The sequence below is a fragment of the Erpetoichthys calabaricus genome, chromosome 4 (genome assembly GCF_900747795.2).
Source record: "Erpetoichthys calabaricus chromosome 4, fErpCal1.3, whole genome shotgun sequence".
NCBI classification, from domain to species: Eukaryota; Metazoa; Chordata; class Cladistia; order Polypteriformes; family Polypteridae; genus Erpetoichthys; species Erpetoichthys calabaricus.
Window position 1 is genome coordinate 76739283 of NC_041397.2, and position 22119 is coordinate 76761401.

Sequence of the window (22119 nt, forward strand, 5' to 3'; positions counted from 1 at the left end):
TGATGGGTACATTTTGTAAATATACAGTAACCTTAATACTTCTGAAAAGTTTGAAAAATCTTCAAACAGAGGAGAAAAAGTAAAACATGCATCATGTGTTCCAGTTAAGCAGGTTGTTTGTCAATTTATTTATTTTTTAACCATCCAATAAAAGATCTTGTTTCACTATTAAAATCATTATTTTTGTTCTTTTTGTATGACACTAAATCGATTATACTATGTGTGTTTGTCTCACTGCTTGAAGAACCTGGGTTTGACTTCAGTCTTGAGTTTTTATCGACTCTGCATGTTCTCCTTGTGTTAAAACAGTTTTATGTGGGAATTCCACTTGTTGCATATCTTCTTATATAATACGCTACTGTGGCTGTCTGTTTGTCTGTCCCGGATTTTAAATCATCTGTAGCTCGCAAACCATTTGAACTATTGACTTGGTACAGAAATACTACGTGATGTCTACTGTCCGCTTTCAAGGTGATGATTGACCTCCAAGGTTACTCCTCTTTTTATTTTAATTTTATTTCATTGTAGAATCAACTCTTGGCAGTGGCCAGCAGGGTGGCCATGCGGCACATGCGTATGGGCGCCATTCTAATCCCTACCACCTTCGCCGTCACTTCCCCTACCTCTCCATATCTCAAATCATTCTTGAGGCAGATAGCTAGATGGCATTATTGCTACCACCTTCGCCATCACGTTTCCTGCCTCTTCATATCTTAAAACATTCTTGAGGCAGATTGTAGATTTAAGTGCCAGCTTAACTGAAAAATTAAGGAAAACGTACTAAGTAATTTCAACACAAACACTGACTTAATCAGTTTTAATGTGAAAAGATGCCAACAAAAGAATAGAAGATGTGGGCCACTAGGGTGGAGAAAAGAAGAGCTGCTCACGAAGCAGCAAGCACATCAACCTCTGAGCAAATAAATGCTAAACCTACAGAGAAAGGGGATGAAAACTATGAATACTCAAGTCAAGTGTATTTACTGCATGTTATCGTGCTGTGCGCCATTACTGGTTAGGTTATATTGCAACACTACGACTCTAAGATAACTCTAATGAGAAACACAAGTGAGTATGGTTGTCTGTTTGTGTGTGCGTGTTTCTTGCAATGGACCAAAATTCCATTCACAGTTGGTTTCTTTGTTGTGCCCAGTACTTGCAGGTTAGTTCTTAGTTTGACAGAATTCAATAAAAAACTAAGTTCACAAAAATGATTGTCAAATCATCTTGATAAGTGAGTTAACAGTGACACTGAGCACATAATTCTCTTATCTCTGACCATTTTATGAATATGTGCCCACAGTTTGTTTACAGAATATAGATAGATAGATAGATAGATAGATAGATAGATAGATAGATAGATAGATAGATAGATAGATAGATAGATAGATAGATAGATAGATAGATAGATAGATAGATAGATAGATAGATAGTGAGCTGCCACTCACAAGTCTAATTGCAATTTGTTGTCAGGTTTGTCTGAATTCCTTGGGGCATGGAATTGGCAAGGGGTCAAAAATAGCAGCACAGGTATCATGGCTCTTGGAAACACCAACGTTTCTCTTATTTATGTTTCTATGGTGGCGGCTTTGGGTTGAGATTTATCAGCTGTGGAGGCCAGCACATTCATTTGAATGTTCCTGGAACAACTCCAAGACTTTTTGTAGCCTTGCAGCATCAATCATCATTCTTTTGAAAAAGCAGTTACATAGATGGCTATGCTACTGCCATGAAGGGACACGTCCAGTGTCAACAATTTCTAAATATCTTATAAAATTCCTCCTTAACATCTCACAACTACAATCTGAAAGATTATGCAGGTGATTGACAATGAACAGTTTTGTGCTGTTTTTTTTATTTCTTTTCTTTTTTTTTAATTTTTATTTCAAGAAAGTAACAGTGTACAATCAAAAAGATGAAATCTGGAGAACTTCCATCCATCCATTTTCCAACCCGCTGAATCCGAACACAGGGTCACGGGGGTCTGCTGGAGCCAATCCCAGCCAACACAGGGCACAAGGCAGGAACCAATCCCGGGCAGGATGCCAACCCACCGCAGGACACACACAAACACATCCACACACCAAGCACACACTAGGGCCAATTTAGAATCGCCAATCCACCTAACCTGCATGTCTTTGGACTGAATCTGGAGAACTTGTACAACAAAAAATTTCAAAATCAATCTTGAGAAGAAAAAACACCAGAAAATTTTAAAAAATAAATAAATAAACAAAGCATAGATAAAACCTAACAAAACAAGTACTCAGCTCCCACCTGAGAGAAAGAGAGGAGAGGCAAAAGCAGGAAAAACATAGCACAAAGAAAAAACATCTTTTCACCCTGTATGAATGCTTAATGTAAAGTTTTTTCAAAGTCTTGCCATATTAAAAAAAAAAAGATTTGGACAGATCTTCTAAGCAAGAATATTATTTTTTCCAATTTCAAATAAAGCAGAATGTCACTTTGTGCCAAGTTCTAAAAGGTGGGATAGGATTCTTCCAGTTGAGCAAGGTAAGGCTACATGCTAGTAGTGTGGTATATATTACAATCAATTTGTCCTTCTCTACTTTAAGCCCATCAGGAAATACACTGAATATACAGTAGCTGATAATGTGTAAGGACTGATTGAAACACCAAAGCTGTCTGATAAGTAAAGATTTTTGACTAAAATGATGTCAGTTTGGTGCATTCCCAAAACATGTGGCCTAGTAATGCTGGAGCTAGATGGCAAATCTGAACTTGCCCTGGATACATTTTGGACAATTTAAGCAAGGTAAGTGTGATTGATGAAAGATTTTTGTTGAATTATTGAGTGTTTGGTGCATATACAACTAGAGTAAATTCTATATAATGTATGGAAGCCCTCCACTCCTTTTCTGAGACATTAATTGAAAGGTCCCTTTCCAACTGTACACTAGGATCATTGAAGGGAATGGAGTAAGTAGGTTCAGAAACAGGAACAGATAGATTGCGTTAGAAATTAACTGGTTAAATTAATGTATTTTGTTTGACATGCTTCATGTGTGAATATATATATATATATATATATATATATATATATATATATATATATATATATATATATATATATATACACTAGCCATGTGCGCCCAACTACGTTGCGCGTGTTAAAGTTGTCTGTGAAGGGCTCCCTGTTTAAACGTGGCTGCCAGTCGTGAACTGGGCCCTTGGTCGCACAGCATTATGATTTTTTATAAGGGAAACAAAATTACAAAACAAATCCCTTGGACATTGATTCGATAGGAACGGCCTACTCGGAATCACTGTCCGAATAATAATTATGTGCTGGTGTAGGAGCATTTCTGCTTCTCTCCGTTCATAGTCCGTCTCGTTTTCACGATGCTGTCGTTTCCTCTCGCGATCTCTTCTCAACCTTTCTCCAATCTTGCAGGTTGCTTTGTGGCAATCCAAAGAGTAAGGCAATATACACGTAGCAATGGTTATAAAAGGGGGACACATAGGTATCCAGGCTCTTTAAAGCATAAATATGGATCACTTCACTGACATGTGAGCAAGCCAGGGTACAACTGTGAGACGCGCAGCACTCGCCGGCTACAACGTAACAATAATAATTTCTGGAACGTGAGGTTACGTTGTCATTCATTTTACCCACTGTCTTTCTTTCATTCATATGTTACGTAGGCACATACCTTTTACCTTCGGCAATCTCATTCTCTAACCAGGCCTCAGGAGCTAACCAGCGTAACACTGTCCACCACTCCTTTCGTTATTCCGGCACATTGTTGACATCCGTGAGTAACAACAACGTACTAAACTGGAAGGTGGTCTACACATGCGTGGAATTCGCGGACAAACAAAGATCAAGATCCAAATGAAGACTATATATAAAGATATATATATATATATATATATATATATATATATATATATATATATTGTCACACACATGCACATGGGAGGCAGATAAAGGGCTTGAGTAAAGGCAGTTCCGAGTCATACTAGTATGTGGCAGAATGCACTGACTCTTTTTTTCCCTTTCCTGCAGACCATTCACAGGAGATTCCACCTGGCCCTCTTGACTTCACTTCCGGGACCGAGACTATGGAAGGAGTCGTTGCCAGCTCCGGCCCCTATGATGTCACATCCGGGCTCGAACCTATGGCTGAAGACCTTCATGAGCCCGACCCCTTTGACCTCACTTCCTGTCTTCCCCTTTAAAAGCCTCCACCTTTTCCCTGTTCCCTCAGTTCTGTTTAGGACTCAGTTTTGTGCACATCAGTGCTGTATACATTTTTGTGACTTTGCAGCCAGGATACCAATTACGCAGGTGGCTGCCCCAAAACTTTCTATGACTCTGAGTCGAGTTTGTGACAATATATATATACTGTATATATATATATATATATATATATATATATATATATATATATCCATCCATCCATCCATCCATTTTCCAACCCGCTGAATCCGAACACAGGGTCACGGGGGTCTGCTGGAGCCAATCCCAGCCAACACAGGGCACAAGGCAGGAATCAATCCTGGGCAGGGTGCCAACCCACCGCAGGACTATATATATATATATATATATATATATATATATACATATATATATACTGTATATAGAGTGTGAGTCAAAATTATGTTAACACTAATGGTACTGCTATGTATATACTTATATACAATTTTTGTGGACAATTTATGTGCCACATATGGTACGTGTGTTGAACATTATGGGGAACAGTTTTAGATATTCCTGTAAATCATCTTACACATATGGAGTATGTTTTGTGAGTTCATTTTGATGAATAACATAATTTTGACTCACCCTGTATATATATATCCTGGTCCCCACCTTGATAATCAGTCTCTAAAACCACTCAAGAAAGAGTGAGTAGATTGCTATCTCAGCAATGAATAAAGAAGGTAAAGGATTTCAATATTTGAGACAAACCTTTCCATGAATAACTGATGCCAAGAATAATGAAGACATTTTTTCTTGTCCACAGATCAGACACATGATCATAGTAGGACCGGAGGAAATCTTATTGAAGGCATTCAGGGATGTTGATAATATTTTCTTGGCAAATACAGAGCACTAAACTATGCCTAGCTGGTTGAAAACATGCTTCAAGAACACAAAACCATCAAGTGCAACATGTTGCTAAAGATTCGCTTTCTTCAATCACATTTGGACATTTCCCCTGCTAATCTTAGTGTTCAGGCTTAACAAATATTTTTAAAGAATAACGACACTCTTACATTGCAATTATGATACATACTAGACTATTTCTGGAATGTCTTCTCATCTTTATATAGAGGAAATTTTCATTGTTTTAATAATGAAGAAAAGTTTTTCCTGCATTTAATTCAAAACTATTTTGTCAGCTGACAGTATCATCATACTGTATATTACCATTGTTCCATAAAAAGTGTTTTTCCCAAAATATTTTTACCAACTAAATAATTGTACTTAGTGGCCACACAAATGGCCTTCTCCTCAAATAATGTGGCTTCAATTCAGTATTTATAGCATGTAAAAATAGACAAGAGGTTAGTTAGTTGTTGTTTAGCCAAACATTAGAATAATCAAGATGTGCAATCTAAGTGGCTATGACTGTGGTGTAATTGTTGGTACCAGATGTCCTCTCTGTAGCATATGAGAAACAGCTGTCCTTGATTTGCATATGCTACAGGAACTTGATTTTACAAAGAATGGCACATTAAAGAGAACACACCCAGTGAGTGGCAGTTCTGCAATTCGAAAAACATCATGTTGATAAGAACAGTAAAAGGAGAAAGGCCACAAAAACTCAAAATAACAACTCTTTACAATAGCGGTGTGCAAAACAACATCTTTATCGCACATCATATCAGACCTTGAAGCAGATGGCCATGTGATCATCAAAACTGAAAGTTGAAAAATGTTATCTAGTCTGATTAATCTTCATTATTGCTGCATAATCCAGCGAAGAAACTTAAAATTTGGCATGAATCTATCCTACCTTGTGTTAATAATACAGGCTTGTGGTTTTAATGTAATGTTGCCTGGAATGCTTTTTTGGCACAAATGAGTCCATCTAATACCAACCACGTGTCAATTGAATGCCACGGTGCATCTTAGCACTGTTGCTGTTGATGTGCAATGTTTTATGGCAATATTCTACCATTTTCAAATGGATATTTTCTTCAGGATAATGCCTTGTGTCACAAAGTGTGCATTTTATCAAGATGGTTCTGAAAACATCACACTGACGTTGGTTTATTCTAATGACCTGCACAGTCTCCAAATCTTTTAGAGATTTTGGATGTCCTCAGGACAAAAATGTGTGTCCAAGAAATCTGCACAAACTCTGTAATTGCACTGAGTTAGCATGGAATGAAATTTCTAAGGACTATACACAACACCTTCTTAAATTCTTGTGGAATTCAGGCATCAGGAGGATAAAGAAAGTCCTGTATAGTGCTAGAAAAGTACATAATAAATTAGGCTATATGTGCATATATGCATATGGTATGTGTGTGTGTGTTTGTGTTTGTGTGTCCTGTCTTTATATCAAGTCAAGTCAAGTTGGGGAGCATGCACTGGTACAGTGCGTTGCCGCACCCACTACACAACAAAACAACTCAGGATCCCGGTTTGCAACCCCCCAGGCAGACATGATACTGTATACAGGTGCTGGTCATAAAATTAGAATATCATGACAAAGTTGATTTATTTCAGTAATTCCATTCAAAAAGTGAAACTTGTATATTAGATTCATTCATTACACACAGACTGATGTATTTCAAATGTTTATTTCTTTGAATGTTGATGATTATAACTGACAACTAATGAAAGTCCCAAATTCAGTGTCTCGGAAAATTAGAATATTGTGAAAAGGTTCAATATTGAAGACACCTGGTGCCACACTCTAATCAGCTAATTAACTCAAAACACCTGCAAAAGCCTTTAAATGGTCTCTCAGCCTAGTTCTGTAGGCTACACAATCATGGGGAAGACTGCTGACTTGACAGTTGTCCAAAAGACGACCATTGACACCTTGCACAAGGAGGGCAAGACACAAAAGGTCATTGCTAAAGAGGCTGGCTGTTCACAGAGCTCTGTGTCCAAGCACATTAATAGAGAGGCAAAGGGAAGGACAAGATGTGGTAGAAAAAAGTGTACAAGCAATAGGGATAACCGCACCCTGGAGAGGATTGTGAAACAAAACCCATTCAAAAATGTGGGGGAGATTCACAAAGAGTGGACTGCAGCTGGAGTCAGTGCTTCAAGAACCACCACACACAGACGTATGCAAGACATGGGTTTCAGCTGTCGCATTCCTTGTGTCAAGCCACTCTTGAACAAGAGACACCGTCAGAAGTGTCTCTCCTGGGCTAAAGACAAAAAGGACTGGACTGCTGCTGAGTGGTCCAAAGTTATGTTCTCTGATGAAAGTAAATTTTGCATTTCCTTTGGAAATCAAGGTCCCAGAGTCTGGAGGAAGAGAGGAGAGGCACAGAATCCACGTTGCGTGAGGTCCAGTGTAAAGTTTCCACAGTCAGTGATGGTTTGGGGTGCCATGTCATTTGCTGGTGTTGGTCCATTGTGTTTTCTGAGGTCCAAGGTAAATGCAGCCGTCTACCAGGAAGTTTTAGAGCTCTTCATGCTTTCTGCTGCTGACGAACTTTATGGAGATGCAGATTTCATTTTCCAACAGGACCTGGCACCTGCACACCGTGCCAAAGCTACCAGTACCTGGTTTAAGGACCATGGTATCCCTGTTCTTGATTGGCCAGCAAACTCGCCTGACGTTAACCCCATAGAAAATCTATGGGGTATTGTGAAGAGGATGATGCAATACGCCAGACCCAACAATTCAGAAGAGCTGAAGGCCACTATCAGAGCAACATGGGCTCTCATAACACCTGAGCAGTGCCACAGACTGATCGACTCCATGCCACGCCGCATTGCTGCAGTAATCTAGGCCAAAGGAGCCCCAACTAAATATTGAGTGCTGTACATGCTCATACTTTTCATGTTCATACCTTTCAGTTGGCCAACATTTCTAAAAATCCTTTTTTTGCATTGGTCTTAACTGATATTCTAATTTTCCGAGATATTGAATTTGGGACTTTCATTAGTTGTCAGTTATAATCATCAACATTAAAAGAAATAAACATTTGAAATACATCAGTCTGTGTGTAATGAATGAATCTAATATACAAGTTTCACTTTTTGAATGGAATTACTGAAATAAATCAACTTTGTCATGATATTCTAATTTTATGACCAGCACCTGTATATGTATATATATATATATATATATATATATATATATATATATATATATATATATATAGATATAGATATAGATATAGATATAGATATATAAAGACAGAACACAAACACACACATGCACACCATCATATGCATTATGACAAGAATTGACATGAGACATCAAAAAGGTTTGGGGCAGCCACCCGTATAATATGCCCTGGCTGTAAAATGGGTATATTTTTGTTGAGTTGTGTTCAGGTTCCAAAGTCCAAAACAGAACTGATTCAAATACATAAAGATGGTGGCTTTAAAGGCAGAGACCGTAAAATTACGTCATTGTAACCAGAAGTGGCGTCGATATGGACACCAGAACCAGAAGTGACATCTTCATGAGTGCCAGAACCCCATGGGATTTCCCTTGAATGGTCTGCACAGAATCGAGAGAGAAAGTCAGTACACCTTGCCACCCCCTGGACTGGTGTGGAATTGTCATTATTCAAGCCCTTTAGCTGCCTCCCATCGGCACATGTGTGACAGCATACTGCATATGCACACATAGCCTAATTTATTATGAACTTTTCTAGCACAAGAACTTCTGTTGAGGGTTCTTGTCAGTTGTCAATGCAACCGCAGGTTTGTGGCACCACCAATGTCATCCGATGGGTAATACAGGGAAAATTATAACACAACCACTGACCTGGCCCCATCCCTGCTTGTTTGCTGTGTGACTATTCCTGTTTTGATGGAAATAAAGTTAGTTTTCTCGAAGTCTTTGGACTCGGCGCCTTCTCTCTATATATAGTAGTGATCCTGGTAAATGAGAACAGCTGTCCGGGCCTCTGCAAGTTTATTTTGCTTAATTTGGTTAAGTACAAAAGGAGTACTATCGTTTTCTGTGCTATTTTGGGTTACAGAGCACATCTCCAAAAAAAAAGTGCTTATTAACACTCTATACCTTCCTATTTCAACTGCTTTACGTATCTGTCCATTTTGCTTATCACCACTGTCTGTCACCTTTTAGGCTCCTCACTACAAAATCTCCTTGCCCTGCACTTCATTTCTCCTCTTAAGCCCTACTCTGTCAATTACCCCTAGGAGGTGTGTCCACCCCTTACAGTTAGAAACCTCGCCTTCCAGCCCTCCCATTTCCTCAGGCAAATCTCAGAAAGTGACTGGCTGCACATTACACAGCCCCTCCTTCAGTTCCTCAGGGGTAGGACTACCATCTGGCTGTGAATTTTGTGCAATATCCTTGGAAGAGGCTAAACCTTGGTTTCCCTCTTGGGTACAAGTTGGTGACGGTGATGATTCCAATCGCCTCTCTATTTCAGAGCATTGTCCATCATAGGGAGCCAAACGATCCTGATGGAGGAATACACTGCACTCTGGTGATGGCAACTGAACCCAGTACACTACCTCCCCTTCCATCTCAAGCACCTGGCAAGGTCTTACCCAGGTACTGCCCAATTTTGGGCAGTGTCCTCTTGTTCATTTAGGTTCAAAGACACACATGATCACCATCTTGAAAAGCCTGGCCCTGAGCTCTCACATTGTACTGCTACTTCTGATGAGCACCTGCTTTATGGGGGAGGTGCCTGGAAAATGCATGAGCAGCCTCTATGTGATCCTGTAATTTGCAGGCATATTCAGGACTGGGCACTTCAGCCAACATATCAGGGGGTAGCCCAAATGCAAGTTCTGCAGGAGTCCTTAATTCTCTTCCCAGCATTAGCAGGGCAGGTGTGCACCCAGAATACTCCTGTACTACAGACCAACAGGCCAGGAGTATCGGGGGCAGCTGCTGATCCCAGTCATGCTGGTCTTGGGGATTGCCAATAGCCAGCTGCGTCGTAAGCATCTGGATGAACCTCTCCACTAGCCCATCGCTCTGCGGGTGAAGGGGGGTTGTACGTGTCTTTCAAATGCCCAGCTGCTAGTGTACCTGCTGGAACACCTGACTCTCAAACATCCAGCCCTGGTCTAAGTGCAATTCATCTGGCATCCTGAACCTGCTGAAAAATCCATCAATAAGGGCCCCTGCCACTGTCTCAGCTTCTTGATCTGGTAGCGTATAAGCCTCAGGCCACTTCGTAAAATAATAAATTACAACCAAGATATAGCAATTGCCCCTGGGAGAGCATTAAACAGAGCCAAGGATATCAATAGCTACCCTCTCCATAGGTGCCCCTACCTGGCTTTGCTACAATGGTGCTGTTGAGTGCCCTGATGGGCCTTTCCTGTCGGTGCAGGTTTCACATTGCCGACAATAATCCTCCATATCTCTCAGAATCCAACTCCAGTAAAAAGCTTGACCTAGCCTCTTTAGTGTCTTTGTAACCCTGAAATGCCCAGCACCAAGAGCCCCATGTACACTTCAAAACACATCCTCTTGAAGTACATGAGGTACCACCAATTGCCATCTTCCTTTACTGGTTATGGGATTCCACCACTGCCTCTTCAGAGTTCCCCTGTTGATGGGAAAACTCCCACACTGAGACCTCAGAAACAGTGGACTCTGCTGCAGCATCAGCCTAGGCAGGGTGCTGCCTTCTCTCCAGCCAATGGATGATCAACTGCAACTCTGGATCAGCCTCTTGACTGCTCCTCCACTTTTCTTCACTCCCAAGAACAGTTAACACTTTGCAACATATAATTATAGATGTAGAACCTTCTTCCTCTTGGCTGTCTTAGCACTCACAGTGTGTACACTTTTTCCCTAAACATGGTCTTCGGGACAGGGCATATTGTGATGTCGCTCTTCAGACCTATGTTCCACAGTGAACTGGAATGTTTGAAGGCACTTCAGCCATCAAGCTATTTGTCCTTCAAGTTCCCTGATGGAAAGCAACCACTGCAGGACAGCATGGTCTGTGCAAATCACAAAATTACCCAGAACTGCCATAAGCTCTTGCCGGTAGCACAAGGTGTCTTTTCCCTTGCTTTTGGTGTCAGTGGCACCTGCCAGTATCTACTCTTTAAATCCAGGGACAAGAACCAAGAAGATCCCACTACTAAGTCAAGAGACTCATCAGTGCTGGGCAGGGTAGTCAATGCAGAAGTGCCAACTTCCATTCTTTTTGGGTACAAGGACAACTGGAGAGACCCAGGTGAACTCAGAGCTTTCAATAATACCTGTCTCTTGCATTTCCTTTATAATGTTGTCTGCAGACACCTGTTTTGTCAGGGGAATATGTTGAGGATGTTGTCAGATGGGCGGCACAGTGCCTGTTTGTATTAGATGTTGCACTAAGTGTGTGCAGCCAACATCTTTTGGTTAGGTTGCAAAAGGATCTCTGAAGTCTTCCAGGAGCTCCCAGAGTTGATGCTACTGAGTGACACTCAGTCCTTCTTTATTTCTTTCCAATACTTTCAGACTTACACCTATGGTATCTGTGTGACTGTAAAATGGTGTTTGGTTTGGTTGCAGCACCTGGGTTGTGGCTCTCCCCCTGCTTTCATATCTGTTCCACAGGTTTAAAATCATTTCACCCTGGAATGTCAAAGTTGGTACTTTTGTAGATCAATTTGAGCTCCAGCCATTTCTAGGTACAGGATACAGGTATCTTTAATCTTGGCATCCCAGACCTCCCATGTCCAGCAAAGCTCACCTACATGAATACCTACCTGGGTTCATCCCAGCATGGATGCAGTCTCACCTGTGGCTGTCATCAAAGCCACCTTTGTATCCTTCCACTGTGTTTTTCATGGTAGCAAGTCTGGTCTAACAAATGTGGCAATTGATCCTTAGTCAATCAGGGTCCCACAGACACAACAGCCTATCCAGATGGTAATAAGTCCTTTCACCCAATCAACCAACAGGCACCATATATACAGTACATCTCTTACTTGAAGACTACTTTGTGATGGGACATGCTGTGGGGTCCGTGATGTCCCTCCTACTTGTGTCCCTGGTGGTTTTCCTGGGATAACTGTGTGGATTTAACTTAAACTTTTTCCTTGTGTGGACAGAAGTGTTGCAGGTGCCCCACTCTGTCACAATGCCAGCATGAGTTTGATTTTACTGAGCATGGTAACTGTTGTGTTATGTGTAAAACTGTAATAGCCAAAGTTTTTTCTTTTTGCATATATTGAAGCTGGGCAAAATTACTGGGAGTGTGGATTTTCTCATAGCTAGGGGGCTAGGGCACTAGTATCCTTCCGATTGCTCCTGCTCAGCTTCCTGTGACATCTGCAGTGCCTCTTCTAATGTAGTCGGCTTGGAAAATCATACTTGCTGCCTCACTGACTGTGGACTCCAGGACTGCCTCTTCAAAGTGGGGGTAGTCTCTTTAGACCAAAGACCAGATTTCAACAGCAAACTTGCCCAGGCTCTCTGTTGTGCCACAAGTTCACTCCCCCAGCTGCTGTCTGATGCCTGGAATAGATTCTACACAACCAAATTGTCACTGCAATGCAGCTGCCAGGGTGCCAATTTCAAGCAATTCCTCCTCTCCTAAATTCATCAGAACATTCAGGACACCCTCCTCTAAGGCAGCAGCCAGCTGCAATGCTTGTTTTTGTGGACCCCATCTATTGGCCATTGCCACCATATGAAAGTGCCTATAGTACACCTCTCATTCTCCTTTTCCATCAAAGTGTCCCGGCTTAGTACAGATTTGCTTAACCAGGCCTTTGTAGCACGGCTAAAGGCCGGAACATTCCCTCTTCGCTTGTGGCCACTTCTCTCTCTATCGTGTGTGCATAGTCTTCCAAACGATTTAGAAATCTCGAGTATCCATGGCAACCATCACACAGTGCTCCTGCTAACAGGAACACTGCCTCCTCTGACACACAAACAGTTATCCTTCCCTAAATCCTTCAGACCATTTCTGTGTAACTGCTAGCTTAAAGTCCTCCCACTACATCATGCCCGGGTAATGTGGAAGGTTGCCTTCCATGTTGCTTTTTCCTCCTACATGGCTGTCACACACTGATGTTGTCCCACATGCACATATTGGAAGATTCAACAAATGAGTTCTTGGTGCTGATGCCGATACACCAAACACTCTCCCTCCTTCTATTAAAGAAACCAGCCCACTATCCTGCTCCACATTTATTGCAGTCATCAAACTGACCTTTTTTTAACTCAGCATCTGAACTTTTCTCTGGGTGGAAGACCTTCTTGAATCTGCATGCAGAAAATTGTCTCCAGTCAGTCCTTCCAATTCCATCTCCTACTTCTGACACAAATGTAACAATCCAGGAAAATAAGAACAGGAGGACTCATAGCTATCAGTGCCTCTGCAAGTTTATTTTACTTAATTTTGCTCAGTACAAATGGAGCACTATCGTCGGCTCCACTATTTTGGGTTATGGAGCACACCTCCAACACTTTAAGCACTTATCAAAGCCCTATTCATTTCCTACTTCAACTACTTTATGTATCCGTCCACTTCATTTGTTACCATTATCTATCACCTTTAGGGTCCTCACTCCAAAATCTCCTAACCCTGCACTTCACTTCTCTTCTTAAATCCTACCCCTGTCACTCACCCCCTAGGTGATGTGTCCACCCCTTATAATTAGAAACCTTCCCATTTTATCTGGCAAAGTTTAGAAAGTAACTGCCTGCACATCACTATATATATATATATATATATATATATATATATATATATATATATATATATATATATATATATATACAGTGGTGTTAAAAACTATTTGCCCCCTTCCTGATTTCTTATTCTTTTGCATGTTTGTCACACAAAATGTTTCTGATCATCAAACACATTTAACCATTAGTCAAATATAACACAAGTAAACACAAAATGCAGTTTTTAAATGATGGTTTTTATTATTTAGGGAGAAAAAAAATCCAAACCTACATGGCCCTGTGTGAAAAAGTAATTGCCCCCCTTGTTAAAAAATAACCTAACTGTGGTGTATCACACCTGAGTTCAATTTCCGTAGCCACCCCCAGGCCTGATTACTGCCACACCTGTTTCAATCAAGAAATCACTTAAATAGGAGCTGCCTGACACAGAGAAGTAGACCAAAAGCACCTCAAAAGATAGACATCATGCCAAGATCCAAAGAAATTCAGGAACAAATGAGAACAGAAGTAATTGAGATCTATCAGTCTGGTAAAGGTTATAAAGCCATTTCTAAAGCTTTGGGACTCCAGCGAACCACAGTGAGAGCCATTATCCACAAATGGCAAAAACATGGAACAGTGGTGAACCTTCCCAGGAGTGGCCGGCCGACCAAAATTACCCCAAGAGCGCAGAGACGACTCATCCGAGAGGTCACAAAAGACCCCAGGACAACGTCTAAAGAACTGCAGGCCTCACTTGCCTCAATTAAGGTCAGTGTTCACGACTCCACCATAAGAAAGAGACTGGGCAAAAACGGCCTGCATGGCAGATTTCCAAGACGCAAACCACTGTTAAGCAAAAAGAACATTAGGGCTTGTCTCAATTTTGCTAAGAAACATCTCAATGATTGCCAAGACTTTTGGGAAAATACCTTGTGGACTGATGAGTCAAAAGTTGAACTTTTTGGAAGGCAAATGTCCCGTTACATCTGGCGTAAAAGGAACACAGCATTTCAGAAAAAGAACATCATACCAACAGTAAAATATGGTGGTGGTAGTGTGATGGTCTGGGGTCGTTTTGCTGCTTCAGGACCTGGAAGGCTTGCTGTGATAGATGGAACCATGAATTCTACTGTCTACCAAAAAATCCTGAAGGAGAATGTCCGGCCATCTGTTCGTCAACTCAAGCTGAAGCGATCTTGGGTGCTGCAACAGGACAATGACCCAAAACACACCAGCAAATCCACCTCTGAATGGCTGAAGAAAAACAAAATGAAGACTTTGGAGTGGCCTAGTCAAAGTCCTGACCTGAATCCAATTGAGATGCTATGGCATGACCGTAAAAAGGCGGTTCATGCTAGAAAACCCTCAAATAAAGCTGAATTACAACAATTTTGCAAAGATGAGTGGGCCAAAATTCCTCCAGAGCGCTGTAAAAGACTCATTGCAAGTTATCGCAAACACTTGATTGCAGTTATTGCTGCTGAGGGTGGCCCAACCAGTTATTAGGTTCAGGGGGCAATTACTTTTTCACACAGGGCCATGTAGGTTTGGATTTTTTTTTCTCCCTAAATAATAAAAACCACCATTTACAAACTGCATTTTGTGTTTACTTGTGTTATATTTGACTAATGGTTAAATGTGTTTGATGATCAGAAACATTTTGTGTGACAAACATGCAAAAGAATAAGAAATCAGGAAGGGGGCAAATAGTTTTTCACACCACTGTATATATATATATATATATATATATATATATATATATATATATATATATATATATATATATATATATGTATATATATATATACACAGTATATATATATATATATATTTAGTATATATTATATATATATATTATATACTGTAAGTCAACCCCGACACAGACAGGCAGGACACACATTTTATCACACACAACACACAGTTTATTTACAGTTCAGTGCCCAAATCATCTAGACAGAAGGCTCACCGAGCCCAACACAGCCCCTTCTTTGCTGCCAGTCCATCCACCTCCACTACTTCTCAGGCTTTGTCCTCTTCCTCCTGATTCAGACTGTTAAATGGTGGGAAATGACCCCTTTTTATAGGGCACCCGGAAGGACTCCAGGTGCCCAACGAGCTTTTACCAGCAGCACTTCCGGGTGTGGAAAAAGTGCTGCCAAATAGGGCCCTAGCAGGGCTGAGCTTCCTTGCTCACAACCCATGGCCCCGCTACAATTCAAGGAAGTTGCCCGTTGCCAGTCCGAGGGTGAAACGGTCTTAAAAACACACTCTCCCCTGGTCCTTCCAGGGTCGGGGTGTCCTAGCTGGGTAAGGGCACCGGCAGTCCGCCACAATATATATATATATATATATATATATATATATATATATATATTATATACAGTATATAAATATATATATACTCATTGCAGGTATATAATACCCCACTAAGGCAAGGGGGCACTGCCACTAAAAGGCTTGTCTTGTTTCTCTTCCCCTTCCCAGAGAATTTTCTCCTGTCCCTTCTGGTGTTGCATTTGGACCTGAACCTTAGAAAAGGACAGAGCTCCCCAGACTTTTGATGTTGAAGAGAACCTTCAATATGTTTAGCCATAGAGGTGATATATGTTTATTTTAGAGCCATTGAATGCATGTTTACTTTATTTGTGCTGATAGTAAAGGACCAACACCCCAACACTTTGTGACAAAACTGAGTGCTCCCGCCACCTGTCTAATATATGTATACAACCTACCAGGTGTTATCATCAGAGGAAGATGATTAGACATACAGGAATCAAAGGCAATATATAGCAAATGGGAGGGGGTGTTGGCATAGGGGTGGATTAATAAGGTGGGTTTTAGATGGTGTTGGTCATAAAGTCTTTTTTATTATTTGAGTGCTCTTCTTTTTATGATTATGTTGTATGTTGAACTTCACTCTTCTGCAGCAAGAAAAAGCAAACAGAACTGCAGTAATCTATCTGTGATGTAGGAATAGCAAGTAATTTCATTATCCCAGACGGAGAGGTAGGATTGGACTATTTCAATTTTTCATAGAGGAGAGAATGACATTCCTTTTCTGCAATATTTACTGTAAAGCTTAACGTTTGTAACTTAAAATAATAATGTCATTCCTAACAAAATCATCTGTTAATTTCCCACAAATTATTCTGTCATTCTGTTATATATTACATAGAATTAAAAAATACCATTCTTACAAAAATATAAAGGTAACAGTGATTTTCTATTGTTTTTATTGTTTCATAATGTTTCTGCTTCAATATCCTGATAAGTGTAAATAATGTTGGTAGTATGCTCCAGTTACAACGATTTTTTATAAACTAGCATATGCAGAAAAAAGAGAGATTGCTCTTTTTTTAAAGCACAGTATTACTGAAGAACAGACTGAGGAAGGCCAGCACCCCCTCTCATTACAGAGTGGTATCGCTTACCTCTTCAGAGCCAGGAAGGTGGTCCCCAGGCACACATACGTGACAACAGTTTAAAAAGATAATGAATATCAAAACCAATAGATATTCAATAAGAAAGAAAAAACTAAAATAAAATCCTTACCCTAACAGGAGCAGTCGAAAGAAGAAGAAGAAGACTCTTACTAGAGCAATAGGCAGAGATGATGAGCAGATAGTGCTGCATCCTTGCAGTGAATGCACTCTAGATTGAGATTCTTTTTTTTTTTGGGAATGTTTGCAAGCTTTGTAACTTCTCATTGAATGGGAAATTAAAAAATGATAATACTGCAAATGGAGTAAAAAATGCTCTACAGTTTCTATTTTTAATTTCAAAAGAAAGTAAGAAATAAAAATTTGACAAAAATATCAGAAAAATCTCTTTTAATAGAAATCTATTTTAGGAAAGAATAGTAAAATACATTAAGTTAAAATAGTCATCCATCCTTTTGTAAACTACATTACTTAATTACAGGGTTACTTTTGAACCAACATTCAGCCAGTAGAATTTTATGCAATGCACAAATGTAAGGAAAAAAAATCTTGAAAATACCCACCTGTTAATAGGACATACTGACACCATTTGTACCAGCACATTTAAATTAGAGATGAGTTCATATAACATTTTAACTTTCTTATTTTGTTTTCTGATAATTTACATATGAGAAGCTGTATTTCTATGCCTCAGATATTTACACAAGACATTTAAGTGAATAACTATTTTGGGACCTTCAGATGATACTTGATAGCATATTAAGGAATGTGCTGTTTATCTGTGTGCTGACAATCGTAATTGAAAAGATTTTGAATTGTCATAGGTAAGTGAGCCTAAGTGATAGAGAAAGCTGTTCTGTTAGGAATAGATCAGTCTTACCATGGAGAGTTCAGCTGTTCACGTGGTAAGGCTCCACCATCTGGTGTAAATAACGGACACCCATCTTGAATTGTATTTGTAACGATGACTCATGATTATTTTTTATTTTATGAAAAATTTCCCTGACATGTATTCCTGCTGAAGTGGATAGCAGTCTACCATAGGGCACACTTAGACAAACACCATTACTCATATAACAGCAATACAGAATCACAAAAGAATGAAAGTCGTTTTTATTACACGTGCAAGTCTGATCACAGCACTGTCTCATTCCTGGATTTGGCACTGGGAACAATTCTTCTTTTTCTTTTTATGTGCTCCTATTACCAAATGTGAGACAGATAATATCAACTTGCATTCAGATGCAGATTTTACTCTGCTGTGTGTGTAAATTAAACCAATAATACCTCTTCAATTACAGTATGTTATTAAGTAATTTCTTTAGGGAAGTGAAATGGTAGATGAGTCAAATTAATTTACCTTTAATGTAAAAAAAATGACAACAGAAGGTAAAAGTTCTCTTCACAAATGTAATTAGAAGAACAATACTGACAACTGTTAATTCATGTGGCTTAAAATTTGGCTGACTCCACTCAAAATTTAGGCAAACAACCTTTTTTATCACAAGGCCTGTTTTAATATAAGATATTCTTGCTTGAACTCTTGAAGCCTCATCTAAAAAGCTTTTGTATGCATAAAAACTAGTGGCTTGTGTGGCAGGCAGCCGGAGTCCATGCCCAGCAGGGACGCCCCAGCACACTGTATTCAGGGGGAGCAGCCCTGGACACTGCAATACCTCCCCCTGGACGCTAGATGGCCGCCCCCCTGGGGTGGAGCAGTGCCTTGGGTTCCCGCAGGGCTCCCTGGGAATTGGAGTTGGGTGCAGCCCTGTTGGGTCCTGCAGGCACCGTCAAGTGGTGCTGTGTTTGGGACTCCTGAGCCGGTATGGGCAGCATATTCATCACACCCGGAAGTGCAGCCGGAACTTGGTGATCAAGCACCTGGAGCACCTCCGGGTGAACTATAAAAGGAGCCAGCAACCACCACTCAGGGGCCAGAATCGGGAAGAAGAGGACAAGGTTGCCTGGGAGGAGTGGTGGTGCCAGACGAAGGGTTGGTTGTTTTGATTAAGTGCTTGGGACTGTGTTATGCCTGTCGGGTTCACGGGGAAGATGTGCCCCACAGGTGAAGAAAAATAAAAGTACTGTGTGTTTGACACGTGCCTCAGTGTGAATCTGTGCCGGGTCGGGCGCCTATATAGCGCCTTAATTCACACTTGAAATACGCATACACATTTTTGAGAACTTAAAAACATGATGGGGGAACATGCCTATATTTAGGGCAACTCTGACCCGTGTGTATGGAACATTTCAGAGAAACTGGGAAATGACGACGCCTTTGATCAAGTAGGGAGATATAGTCAAACCTGTTAAATGACGACTCACACACATAATAATTTATATCATCAAACCATTGTTATAATGCGTGTTGAAATGACAAATATATTACACTTCAAAAATGATGAATACAATGTACAAACTTTATGCACTGAAGAACTTTTTCAGTTATTCTGCAGTTTATACAGTATTGTGTAAAACAAGAAGCACAAACACAAGAAAAAGGTACTTGGAAATCAGGTTAAATTAATGCAAGAGGTCTTTAAAGACGTGATTCCAAAACAGAGCTAAAGTACAAAATGGAAATATGTCCATTACATAGTCGGGTGACAGGAAGAGGTGGGTTCAAAGGGACCGGAAGTGGAAGTGACATCCTTAGGAGGCAGGTTGATAGGACAAGAAGCAAAAGTGATGTCTCCAAGAGATGGTCTGCAGAGGAACAAAAGGAGAAAGATTTAGAGTACAACACCAATCCCGGTCCACCGGAGAAACACAATTATTTGAGCCCTTGAGCTATCTCCCATGTACACGTGTGTAACAATTGGTTATAATTTTGTCAATTTCACAGGTCAGCAAAACCTCAGGCAAGCTTCACTCCATCATGCCCATTGTGCTGGAAGCCATTAGCTGACCTGCTAGGTGTTGTATCCAATTTACGTATGGTGTGGGTGCACATACATACAACACGACATGTTTTTGCCAAAATGATGGACAATTAATGCATCACATATTTGACACTGAAAAATAATGATTAGCGACTATCTTAGAACAAACCAATTCTTAATGTTATCAAACATTGTAGATGGACTGTAGAAATAACTTACATGTAAAGAAATAACATTACACTTACTAACATGCAGCCTAAATGAAAACAAACTTTAAATAAACAATTCACAGATTGCTAGAGCTCTCTTCTCATCACTCGTGCTTATGACCTATTTTTTAAATTCATGTCCAGTGCTGCTTGTTCCACTCACCTTTGCTGTAAGCATGTAACTCTGATTTTATCTTTGTAAAGCGTGGGCTGTATACCTTTAAATTGAACTGAGTGGAGTGGAAATTAAGTGAAAGTGCTAACATTTGCAATATGGGAATACAATAGAGTAGTGGTCCTCAAGCTCTGTCCTGTGGTTGCAGGTTTTCATCCAAACAAACTTCTGCTTTATTTGGACTCCTACCTTAATTAAGCAAGCTGTTATTTAATACTTTCTATGTTTGGGGGTCAATACAGAAATTACAAACATTGTTTTTTGATTGAAATGTACCAAGAATTTGTATATGTTACATATAGTGAAAAGTCAAGCAAAATGACACCTTTTATTGTCTAACTAAAAAGATTACAATATGCAAGCTTTCGAGGCAACTCAGGCCCCTTCTTCAGGCAAGATGTAATCATCCATTCATCCATCCATTTTCCAACCCGCTGAATCTGAACACAGGGTCACGGGGGTCTGCTGGAGATAATCCCAGCCAACACAGGGCACAAGGCAAGAAACAATCCCGGGCAGGGTGCCAAACCACAAGATGTAATCATGTTACATGGAAATAATGTATTGGTTTATTTATCTTCCTTTCGAGATTTTCATTATTGTCCTCATGATTTGGATTTTGCTTTCCCATGTGTTCTGATTATTTAACCCATTGTTTACCAATTAGCCCATTAGTGAGTTTGACTCTAAGTGCATTTACATGCGCCCTTCAAAATAAGGTAAGTAATCTGGCTAAGGTTTCTTAAAACCCCCCATTTACATGTGTTAGTCTATTTATGGAATTTTCCCTTGGAAAAATGCTCTGATGTCATAACAATGTACTAAAAATAAGATTAAAAATCATCAACAGTTGCTGTTAATCCAGAAACAAACATGAAGCCTTTGCCTCCCAAGATTGTGCTGCTGAGCTTAGCACTGTACATTCAGCTCATCAACATAAATTTAGCATTTTCTGAAATATTGAGACAGATTAATTCAACCAGGAGAAGAAATACTTTCATCACCCAAGCATTTGTCTCAGGAACTTTGTCTTTGTGGACTGTGGTTCCTGGATGCCTATGCCAAGCAAAGAAATGCACAGGCTAACAGAGTGCAACAGACATGTGCTGACTATGAAATCCTTAACTGTGGTTAAGGGTTTACATGACCACAAAACTGGTTACTCACAGGGCAATCTAGGCATGCTAACCCAGGTTCTCAGAGACCAATATTCTGGTTTCTCTACCTGAAATAAGGGTATACATGCCATTTTTGAAACCAGGTTTCTGTGAATAACTGGGTTATTAAAGTGTATGTACCATGTATACTCGCGTTTAAGTTCTCCTGCGTTTAAGTCAGGGCTTGATTTAACCGTATCATTTCTGGTATTTGATAATGTCGTCGTATAAGTCGAATGCGGAAAACTCACGCTATTGGTCCAAGAGATTATGATATGCTAACGCCCACCTGAGAGAGTAACCACAGGACACACTGCCTGTTTTTTCTATGTATTGTGCCTACGTGACCACACGGTAATACCCAAACTATTCCGAAGTGACATTTGCACTGTTTTGTGTTTTTGTATCTCACACCCTCATACACCTTTATCGTAAGTGCCTCCCTTTGCTGTGATGGAACATACAATCAGAA